Source organism: Macrobrachium nipponense, chromosome 18 (genome assembly GCF_015104395.2).
Source record: "Macrobrachium nipponense isolate FS-2020 chromosome 18, ASM1510439v2, whole genome shotgun sequence".
In the NCBI taxonomy this organism is placed as follows: domain Eukaryota; kingdom Metazoa; phylum Arthropoda; class Malacostraca; order Decapoda; family Palaemonidae; genus Macrobrachium; species Macrobrachium nipponense.
In genome coordinates, this window is record NC_087211.1 from 77,061,702 (window position 1) to 77,071,151 (window position 9,450).

The 9,450-nt window shown below is 36.4% G+C and overlaps 1 long non-coding RNA gene across 1 annotated transcript; it reads right to left on the bottom strand.

Annotated features, from left to right (window-relative positions):
- Positions 1 to 507: 507 nt before the first annotated feature.
- LOC135197220 (uncharacterized) lies at positions 508 to 9,146 on the bottom strand. The gene is made up of 2 exons (XR_010310579.1): positions 8,990 to 9,146; positions 508 to 2,618 (listed from the first exon to the last, which is right to left on the bottom strand). It is a non-coding gene; the product is annotated as an uncharacterized LOC135197220 (long non-coding RNA).
- Between the last annotated feature and the right edge of the window lie 304 nt (positions 9,147 to 9,450).

Sequence of the window (9,450 nt, forward strand, 5' to 3'; positions counted from 1 at the left end):
CTCAAGAAGAGCTGTCACACCCACGATTACTATCAAAATAGTTTATAAAAATTTAAAAATTTGCCCCACAGTTTTTTTACTTCTGAAACCATAGCATCAAAACAAGACCTAATTACAACAATGTCGAAAATAAAGGTACAAAAGAATTACAATACTACTTAAAAAACCTTATATTAGACACCATAGGATGGTGACACTTCCTTACAAGCATCTGAAACTGCTATCACACCAATTCACTTGCCAGCAAGGGGTAAATCTTTCAGGTGTGATGACAAAAGACTAACTTGCTAACAAAATTAGTTAAAACTAATAGATGTAAGAAGTCCAAGGATTAATTTGAAGAAAGTTAGCATGAAAAAATAAAAATGTCTACTTAGTGCTTCATTACGGTTGAAAATCTGGACCAATACTGAACATTTAGGATAATTTAGGATATACTATCTTTCAAGTTTCAGTTAGAGATTAATTTTCTTTAATGAAAATCCCACTCACTTCCTTCACATCTTAGTTTGTCATCAGACCATTTATAGTGGAAAATACATATTTCCTAGATACTACTAGACAGCCTTATTCTCTTTTCTTTTAAAGCCCTTGTTGTGTCTGTTACTCTGACACCATTAGAGGAAGCATATTTTTGATGCAAATATAAAAAAACATCTTCACCTGTTTGATACAGGATCCATTTTGATAAGATTTTTTACTTGAATCATCCGGAAACTACGCTCTCTTGCTTCAATTAACTTTATTATAAATAATAAACTCCTTAACACTGTTTTAACATTTCAGTTTAGCATCAGCCTTCGCGATTACAACACAGGAATTTAAAGTTTACGTTTTATACTACAAAGATATTTTGGCCTGCATGTTACTATAGCCTATGGCATTTTACACTTCCCCCTACCCTTCCCTATTAACTGATAAAAGAACGTAACTGAACACAGACATTGGAATCTAAACCTAATGGCTGCTACTGTAACAGATTCTGAATAAATCATTTTGTGTTTAAGCCTCAAGGCCAAATTAAATTATATTAAACTGCTATCAAGTTACTGTTTAAATGTTAATACATTAATACATAAGCTACTGAACACTCCCAGTAACTATTCAAAGTAATCTTAGCTCTACAAAGGTATTCGAAAAAAATTTCGACCTATCCTATGAAACTATGAATCTTTTTTCCAAGATAAATGGCTTGTCAAAAATCTATGAAACTATTTTTTCAGGAATAAGATAAGCTATTACCCTAAGCAGTCAACTTGAAGACCTACACTATTTCCTGCAAGTGGTTTGGGAAGAACATTTACAATGCACTTTGTACAACCCATAAAACTACTGATTGACACCCATAAGGCCTATCTGGAAATAAAATATAATCTTAATCTATTGTTAGATTATAAAGCTAGTCAAGCTAGCTGTGAAAACTTTCTAGTCTTCATATTAAAGCTAATAGGTCCAAGTCTTTCTCTTATCAACCTTCTGCTTGAAAGCCACAGGATGTACTGCCAGTCCTACCTATAACTTAGATATCCGATTAGGTGTAAATTACATTCAAATTTAATTGCATTTCCAGCCAAATTAGCTAAATGGTCCACCCTACAACTTAACTCTTCAAATGGCAGTAGATGACATGCATAGGGTTACCCTATGAAAATTGCCTACTTTGAAGAGCTGTCTCAACCCAGAGTAAATCAGAAAAAATGAATATTTTATCAAATCTACCTTGACAGCTTTGTACTGCTAAAGCCATAGCAATAACTACAGAGCTTGACTGAAAGATTTACCCTTCAACAGCTATCTGACACCAGTGATTGAAGCACTAACACTTACACAGGCTTCTAAGCATCAGAAACTTAAATTGGTTTGCTTGCAAGTGGGGTAATAACCTTACACAGCCTTCCCACCTTATGAGGTGGTAATAACCTTACACAGCCTTCCAAGCAAGACTAACAGGATGAAGACGCCCAAATGCTCACTCAGTGCTTCATTATGGTTGAAAATCTAAACCAATACCCTAAAACAATTACGATATCCTTACGTTAAATTTATTGATTAGGCATATTTACACTGAGTCTTTCACCAGACCTAAATTGAAGCTTTTATATTTCAAAAGTTTTTACTCAAACCATTTGTTAAGAGGCAGGCACACTATATTTGAAGGAATATGCCAATGAAGTTATATATAGTTGCTGCACGTCAACACTCTTAGAGAAGGCATATTCTTAACGCAAATTCAGGAAGTTACATCCACCTGTTAAAACATTGGGTTCTTTTTGATGAATCCCTTATGTGAATAAACCACGAACTGCTCTCACCTTCATTAAAAATCCTAGGTGTATTTTTGTGGATTTTAACTCCTTGATACTATTTTCACATCTTCAGTTAGGCATCAGATCTTTTGATGGAAAATTCTTGAAACTTAAATTCATGGCCATTTCCATGTCTATCAAGGTATACTATTTAATAATTTATATAGAAGATGGATAGTTCCACTTGGTTCTTTAGAGCTTCGCGAACAGATGTTTAGATGAATCCATTCTCCGTACAAGGGTAGAACTTTCTGCTGCTTGTAAAATCAGTCAATTACGACAATCTTCATGGCAGAAGGAAAGCCACAGCACCTGAAATTTAAAGAAAAAACTTTAAACCTTTCCAGTTTTGATAAAATATTTTACACAGACTAACACTTCATCAGGAAGAAGATGCAAACCAATGAGTAAAATACTGAGTACACACTGTGCAGTGCCTGCGAACAATTAAGTGCTATAGTGTTCACATGAATAATGCTAACGACATAACTTCAAACTCTCCTGCCATAGCAGGGAGTGTCTAAATCCTTCCCTGCCAAGATATCGGTGGTTCAGTTGCCGGACAGTATGTCAAGTGATCAATGCAGTTTTGAAAAAATATAAATTTAAAAGAAATTATAAAGATTTCCATGCTTTATTACATGTATTCATTACCGGTCTTTTAAATTTCATGCTTCCTACTGGAGCCCGTGGTCACTGCATATCAAACATGGCAATACAATTTAAATCTAAAGTTATCTAAAACAGAAATTTTTGAAGTTATTCTGATAAGATTAAATATATCAGCGGATGAAAAAGAAATTTTAGGAACGACAAAATATTGCAAATATTTACAAAAACTTAAAATTTTCCATTTTTTACCACCAAAATCCTGTTACACAAAATCAAAACTACAGTTTAAGCCTATCTGCTGACCAGTGAGCTATATCTGTTTAACATTAAATTTACCAACTGCCCAAAAAACACATACTAATTTGTAAACTTTACGGAAATACAAATTCACTAGAAACTTGCATGGTACTCATTTACTCAGGTCGTTAATTACTACAGATCTCTGCATCCACAGCTTTAAGCTGCCTTTAGAGTTATCAGCTAAGAAATACAAGCAGGTGTTAATTTAATATTTAACTTTAAAAGGTAATGATCGGTAGCTTTCAGCCAATCAGTACAAGCAATGGGACTACTACTGCTTTCATTACTGGCAAAGAGAGAACTCAAGATATGCATTGTTTTTTCACGATTAACTACCCTTATATGAAATAGCCAAGCTGTGAATACCTTGAAAAAAGATTTAAGCCTACCCTGCTATATGGTCCATTTGGGTATGATTTTAAAAATTCAGACTTACTCAGTATGCCTCATTCTTTTGCGATCTTTGACTTCCTTCCATCCATGGGAGTCATCTGGGGTGGGGGGAGGACATCATCCCCCCTTTTTATTCAAAGGGGGGAAAACTTATCAATTTTCCCCCAACTAAGTTTTATGTAACAGATGCTGGAATTGTATACTCAAGTCTAAAATATTAAAATATAGATTATGTAATTTGTAACTAGGTTTGTGATAAGATGGTCATTTAAATTTTGACTAATGCATCCCATTGTTGTTTACAGATTAAGTCTGCAAACGCCAACTCTTGCAACAGTTGCCTGCAAGCTTCATATTTCCTGCATCTAAGCAGTTTCTTAAAAGGTACAAATGCTTAAATCCATGAAGAGGTGCCCACAAATTAATTTCTTCATGCATTTTTATCCACCACTATTATCTTCCAACTTATCGATTGCGAAATTTCCATTTCATACATTCAGCAATCTGTTCTTTCAGTCTTTTCCCCTATAATTTCTCTTGCTCTTCCACTAGTACTGTCACAGGTAGCACATTCTCATTCTTGTCATTCAATATTTATTACCTCTTTCGCTACTACTCCTAACCTTATATATTTAAACCTACATTGGAGTAAAAGTATTTTATTGTTACAGGACACTTAATTTAGACAATGGAGTCCTATAAAACCTATAATATACTGCACCATACATAGAGTTTTTTATCCTTATTACTTATTTTTTAATATTCAATATTGATCATTCACCACAGAGTTAAGTGGAACTGCATATTGAGGAGGATGTCAGATGACTATTGCACCGTATTTTTGCCAATCTGCAATAGTATGTAGACCAAGACTTGACTGACTAATATTGATAAATCAAGTCACCCTTTTCCCTTAATAGCTTTATATATTCATATGACAATAAAATATACCAAATCATGTTCATGAGCTGCATAGCCTTGCTTCGCCTATCAATATTAACCATATAATTTTCAGAATGCCGCTCCCCCCCCCCAACACAATTAAGACCAGATGACGCCCCTGTATCCATTGAGTCAATATACTAATTTTAGCCAACAGGTTACAACATACATCGAAATTGATAACAGAACAATAAACCTAAGGCAGAACTACGTATGTCAAATTCAACCTTCAATTTAAAACTCGTTGCGGAAAAATTTCACAAGCGCATTACCACCCTCCTTTATCAACCGCCAAGGACCAAATTAACGCAACAAATTATTCTAAAGAACTTTAAATTACAATTTGGAGCAGCTGCAATATTAACGTTTTTAGTAATTCTTCAGAAGCGAGCCGCTTCGCCATTTTGTAAAAAAAAAAAAAAAAAAAAAAAAAAAAACACCACAATCCTTCACTTCATGGTGTATTTTCAATGAATCTAATCTCTAAGAAATGTTATCTAAACCCCCTTTTCCACCCAACAAGATTGGGGGCCACCAGTTGGGATCGGGAGTTTTGGGTGTGGAAATACCAGTAAGGATTGCTTTGCAGCAATAATAATAATAATAGACAAGATCACAAGCTAACCTAACATTCCCCACCTAACCTAACTTAAAAGCCGTATCCTCACCTAGCAGGGGTTGGGGTCGAAGCCCCTGCGACCCCCTCCCCCCCCCCCCCCCCCCCCCCCCCCCCAACCCCCCCCCCCCCCCCCCCCCCCCCCCCCCCCCCCCCCCTTCGCCACTATATTAAGTTATAGGATGAACGGTGGACAAAAAAAAAATTACAAAAATATAGGCCTACTTACCATAATATTATGGAGTTGGATATAATAATGCAGCTTCCAATAGAAAATAATGCAGACTTATTTTGTAGTCATTGTAGAATAGCTTAGAATACGTTGCACAGATACCCTACCCATTTGTGTTTCCGTCGTCCATACTTTGGGACCAAACTCTTCCCATCCCTCCACCTTCTTTCTATGGTATTTGTGTGCACAAGGGTCACACAGGCTCCACAAAATTTAGGGAGTGGTTCACTTTAAAAGTGCTGGTACCCTAACTCCTTTTAAGCAATTATAAGCCTTCCAGCAGTCGCTCACTACTGTCGTACCAGGCTCAATAAATTCCTATATAATGGGCAGCAATGTTTCTGCTGACCTACCCTTCACTGGCACAAAAAAACAGCCTTGTTTAACGACATTAAACCAAACACCCACTGCCCATCAATAACCCTACCAACATAATATTTTCTCTTCCCAAATTTCATGTTCCTCGCTGGACGAGTGGTTTTCGCGCTCGGCTGCCAATCCGATGGTCCGAAGTTCGCATCCCGGCTCGGCCAGCGAGTTATCACAGGAATTTATTTCTGGTGATAGAAATTAATTTCTCTATATAGTGTGGTTCGGATCCCACAATAAGCTGTAGGTCCCGTTGCTAGGTGACCAGTTGGTGGTAATATCCTAGCCACGTAAAAAAATGCATAATCCTTCGGGCCAGCTTAGTGGTCTGGTAAAATTAAGATATACTTTACTTTTTTTCCCCCAAATTTAGATTCGTCGATCTCAACAGACATCACCTATCTTGCCACTTTCTGAAAACCCAACTTATCGTGAAACTCTCGGCAAAAAGAAGCCCAATCACATTGTCGCTTGGGAAAGCTGCAATTTCCCTTCAGCCAATTTATAAGAAAAGTTAGGACTACACCATAACTTAAAACTTAAAATTAACTTCAAAACACATGGGATTTTTCAAACCAAGTTCCTTTAGACAAGGAAACACTAAAATTACATCGCTTACGCAGACGTCCTTTCGTCACTACAGAACGATCACACCTAAAGGCGTTCATGTTGTATTCGATCCAACAAATAGCTCCACAACACTCGCAGCGTTTTAGCTTTGGAATTAAATCAAGTCTGAGCATTTTCAATCACAACTTCTTTACCACCTCTAGAAAAATGATAAAATTCACCGTAACCCACATTGCACTGCAAACAATCTGTAGGAAATCGATGGTCTGTCAAAATTAATGCCAGAGGGGGCCAGCCACTGCCTCTGCCATAGCTAGTTTAAGACAAAATGCCGGTTTTTCCTTCATTATTCGAAGTATTCAGTCAAACAAGGATACCAGTGGGCACTGGAGTCTGGACAGGTAACTATTACTCCGCTGAAATCCTAGAGAAATTTAGTTATCGACTGAAGTCGTTCATATTTTATGAAACTCATAACGTCATAACTATGTCATCTCTCGGCCAATAATGAGTAACTGGAACTGCTTTTATTTGGGTAAGAAAGTGAGTTAAAGGGCTCATTTGAAGCAAACATTACCGTAGAGAAAACATCTCTCCCGACTTTGGAAAAATTAGTTAAAAACTTATCAAGTTCATTTTTTAATTCCACCCCGTTCACTATTATAATGACTATTTATCTAGCTTTTCACATGCTCTTTCCATGCAGGTTTATTTTTTTAAATATCCAGTGCCGAATGCTTCTGAAATATTACCCTAATTTTAGTTTCAAAATTTATGGTCAAGTACGAGTATTACATCTTTTTACGGGCTTCCTATCACCTGTTCACCTCTAAAAGGTAATTAGAGTTGATGGAAATTGGGTCCTGTTTCCCCAAGCCGTGTTTTAAGTGATAAATACCCACCACATTGTGGAGCTGCACTTAAATTATTGCTGCAACAGAAAATACACCGCACAAAAAATATTAGCAACATTTCATGCAATAAAACCAAGAGGTACGAACAGCTAACTCTGCATCTCGCTACAGCAAGGCCATGGGGGTGATCTCAATCTCCAATGCACTTAAGATAGTATTTTTGCCGAGTTTATGACAAACTTCAAAAACGTAACTTCAATGAAATCCAGACCTTTACCTAACCTATACGGAGCGGTTCCACAAAGTTGGAAAAACTGCAATGTTGCGTGCGAGCGAGCGCGCACTCACAAAATGAGTATTGCTTAGGACCTAAGAAAGCCATGCAACCACAAGTTTCATTTCAGATATGCTTTGATAAAAATCCTTAATCGTTGGTATACCTAATGTTTTTTAAACTTTATAAGTCTGAAGGATATTTACCATAAATGATAGCGATATGGTAATACATGCCATTTTCATTAAATTTAAGTTTGGTCTAAGGGTCACCAGTAACTTAACGTTATTAATTTTTCAAATTTTTTCATAACCTTTTGATAGATAACTTTTTTGTACCAAGTATTTTTGGACCCAAGACTGCCAAGTATTTCGGGAAAACCACCAGGTACCTAACAAAGCCAACCACCCATTACATATACGAACTTAGTTAAAATATAATGGCGGAAGGGTTTACAGCAGATTTTGAGGTTCATTATTCGAAGATCCATCGCAGACTCCAAACAGTTTATACTTCAGCGAGTGGTATTTCTAGTGGTATTTCTACAGAAGCAGTCCGCACGGACTGCAAGGAACGTAACCGCGGATGCGACATCCACTAGAGATTGGGGCGTCCAATGTATTTCGCCGTGTTTAGTACTGGCCCCTGGGGGGTTACAGTCTTCTGAATAAATATTACTTAAAATTCTTGTTCAGTAAGTAAAACTGCATAGAAAAACCGCAACTGCCAGAGTCTAGGCCGCCGCGGATAAGTACCCTAGATCTACCAAGGAATATAACCTAAACTGCAAAAATCCAACATAAGAGGCTAATGTGCTGCTAATCTGAAAACAGAAAACATTAAAAAAGACCGCCATTCTAGTTCACACTTACTAAAAAAAAAAAAAATCAAAAAAAAAAAAAAAATAAATAAATTTTCCAATTAAACAACAATCTACCTAACTCCTGTAATCGCATTTCTTACAAACTGACCAGTGACCACGAAATTGTTCCGTCGTGACTGGCTAGTTGATCAAGTGACTATCATTTATCACATACTTATGAGACTTTCAGTCTAGCATTCCACCGGCTAACCATCCAAATGCCCAGCTCTCCTTTTCCCATTCCTTCCTATATCTTTCGGCATGGTAAACTTTGTTACTTCAGGCATCATAAGAAAAAAAAAAATTCCCAAAACCGTCTGTACGATAAGCTTTTACTAACCTTCTCGGGAGTTGGCTAGAAAAACCATATGAAAAATTTACTGTGAACCTGAAACGGATGTCCGATAGAATTAAAAAATACACTCAAGTCATTTTTTTTAATATAACCATAGTCACGTCGGGCTGTTTAATATTTTCCACTGATAATTATAAAATTTGTGTATCTAGAATAAAGAAAACAGAGGGAAAGAAGATAATCTCCCATACTTCACCCTACACAAAAGTAACTATCATCGTAGCTTCCCCCTACCCCTACGGACACCCGATTTCCCCTGGAAATAGTTAGGGTAACTAAATTCAAGAGTGAAAAGATCACTTACCATCACATCCTGTTTTTTCAACGCAAGACTGCTCTAAATCAGCGAAGAATACTAATCGGTATACCTCACAAACACAAGAAATACGCGAGCAACCACGCTTGTGAGGGATGTCAAGCAAATGTATAAACAGAAAAGCAGTCAAGTAGCTTGCTGCTAATACGACGGTCTAAGGAAAACAAGGAAGGTGGATCTCAGTTATAAGTTGGCAAAGTTTGAAGTTTTGCTCTTGAATCCTTGAAAGGCTGGTGGCGACATCTGGATTTTTGTTTGTTATTTGTTTCAAGACAAAACATTTCGCTTAGGAAACTTATCATAACATAAATACGAATTCGCATATAATTGATGATTTATATATATATATATATATATATATATATATATATATATATATATATATATATATATATATATATATATGAATATATAATGATTGCATTACCGTAATATAAAAAAAATCTTAC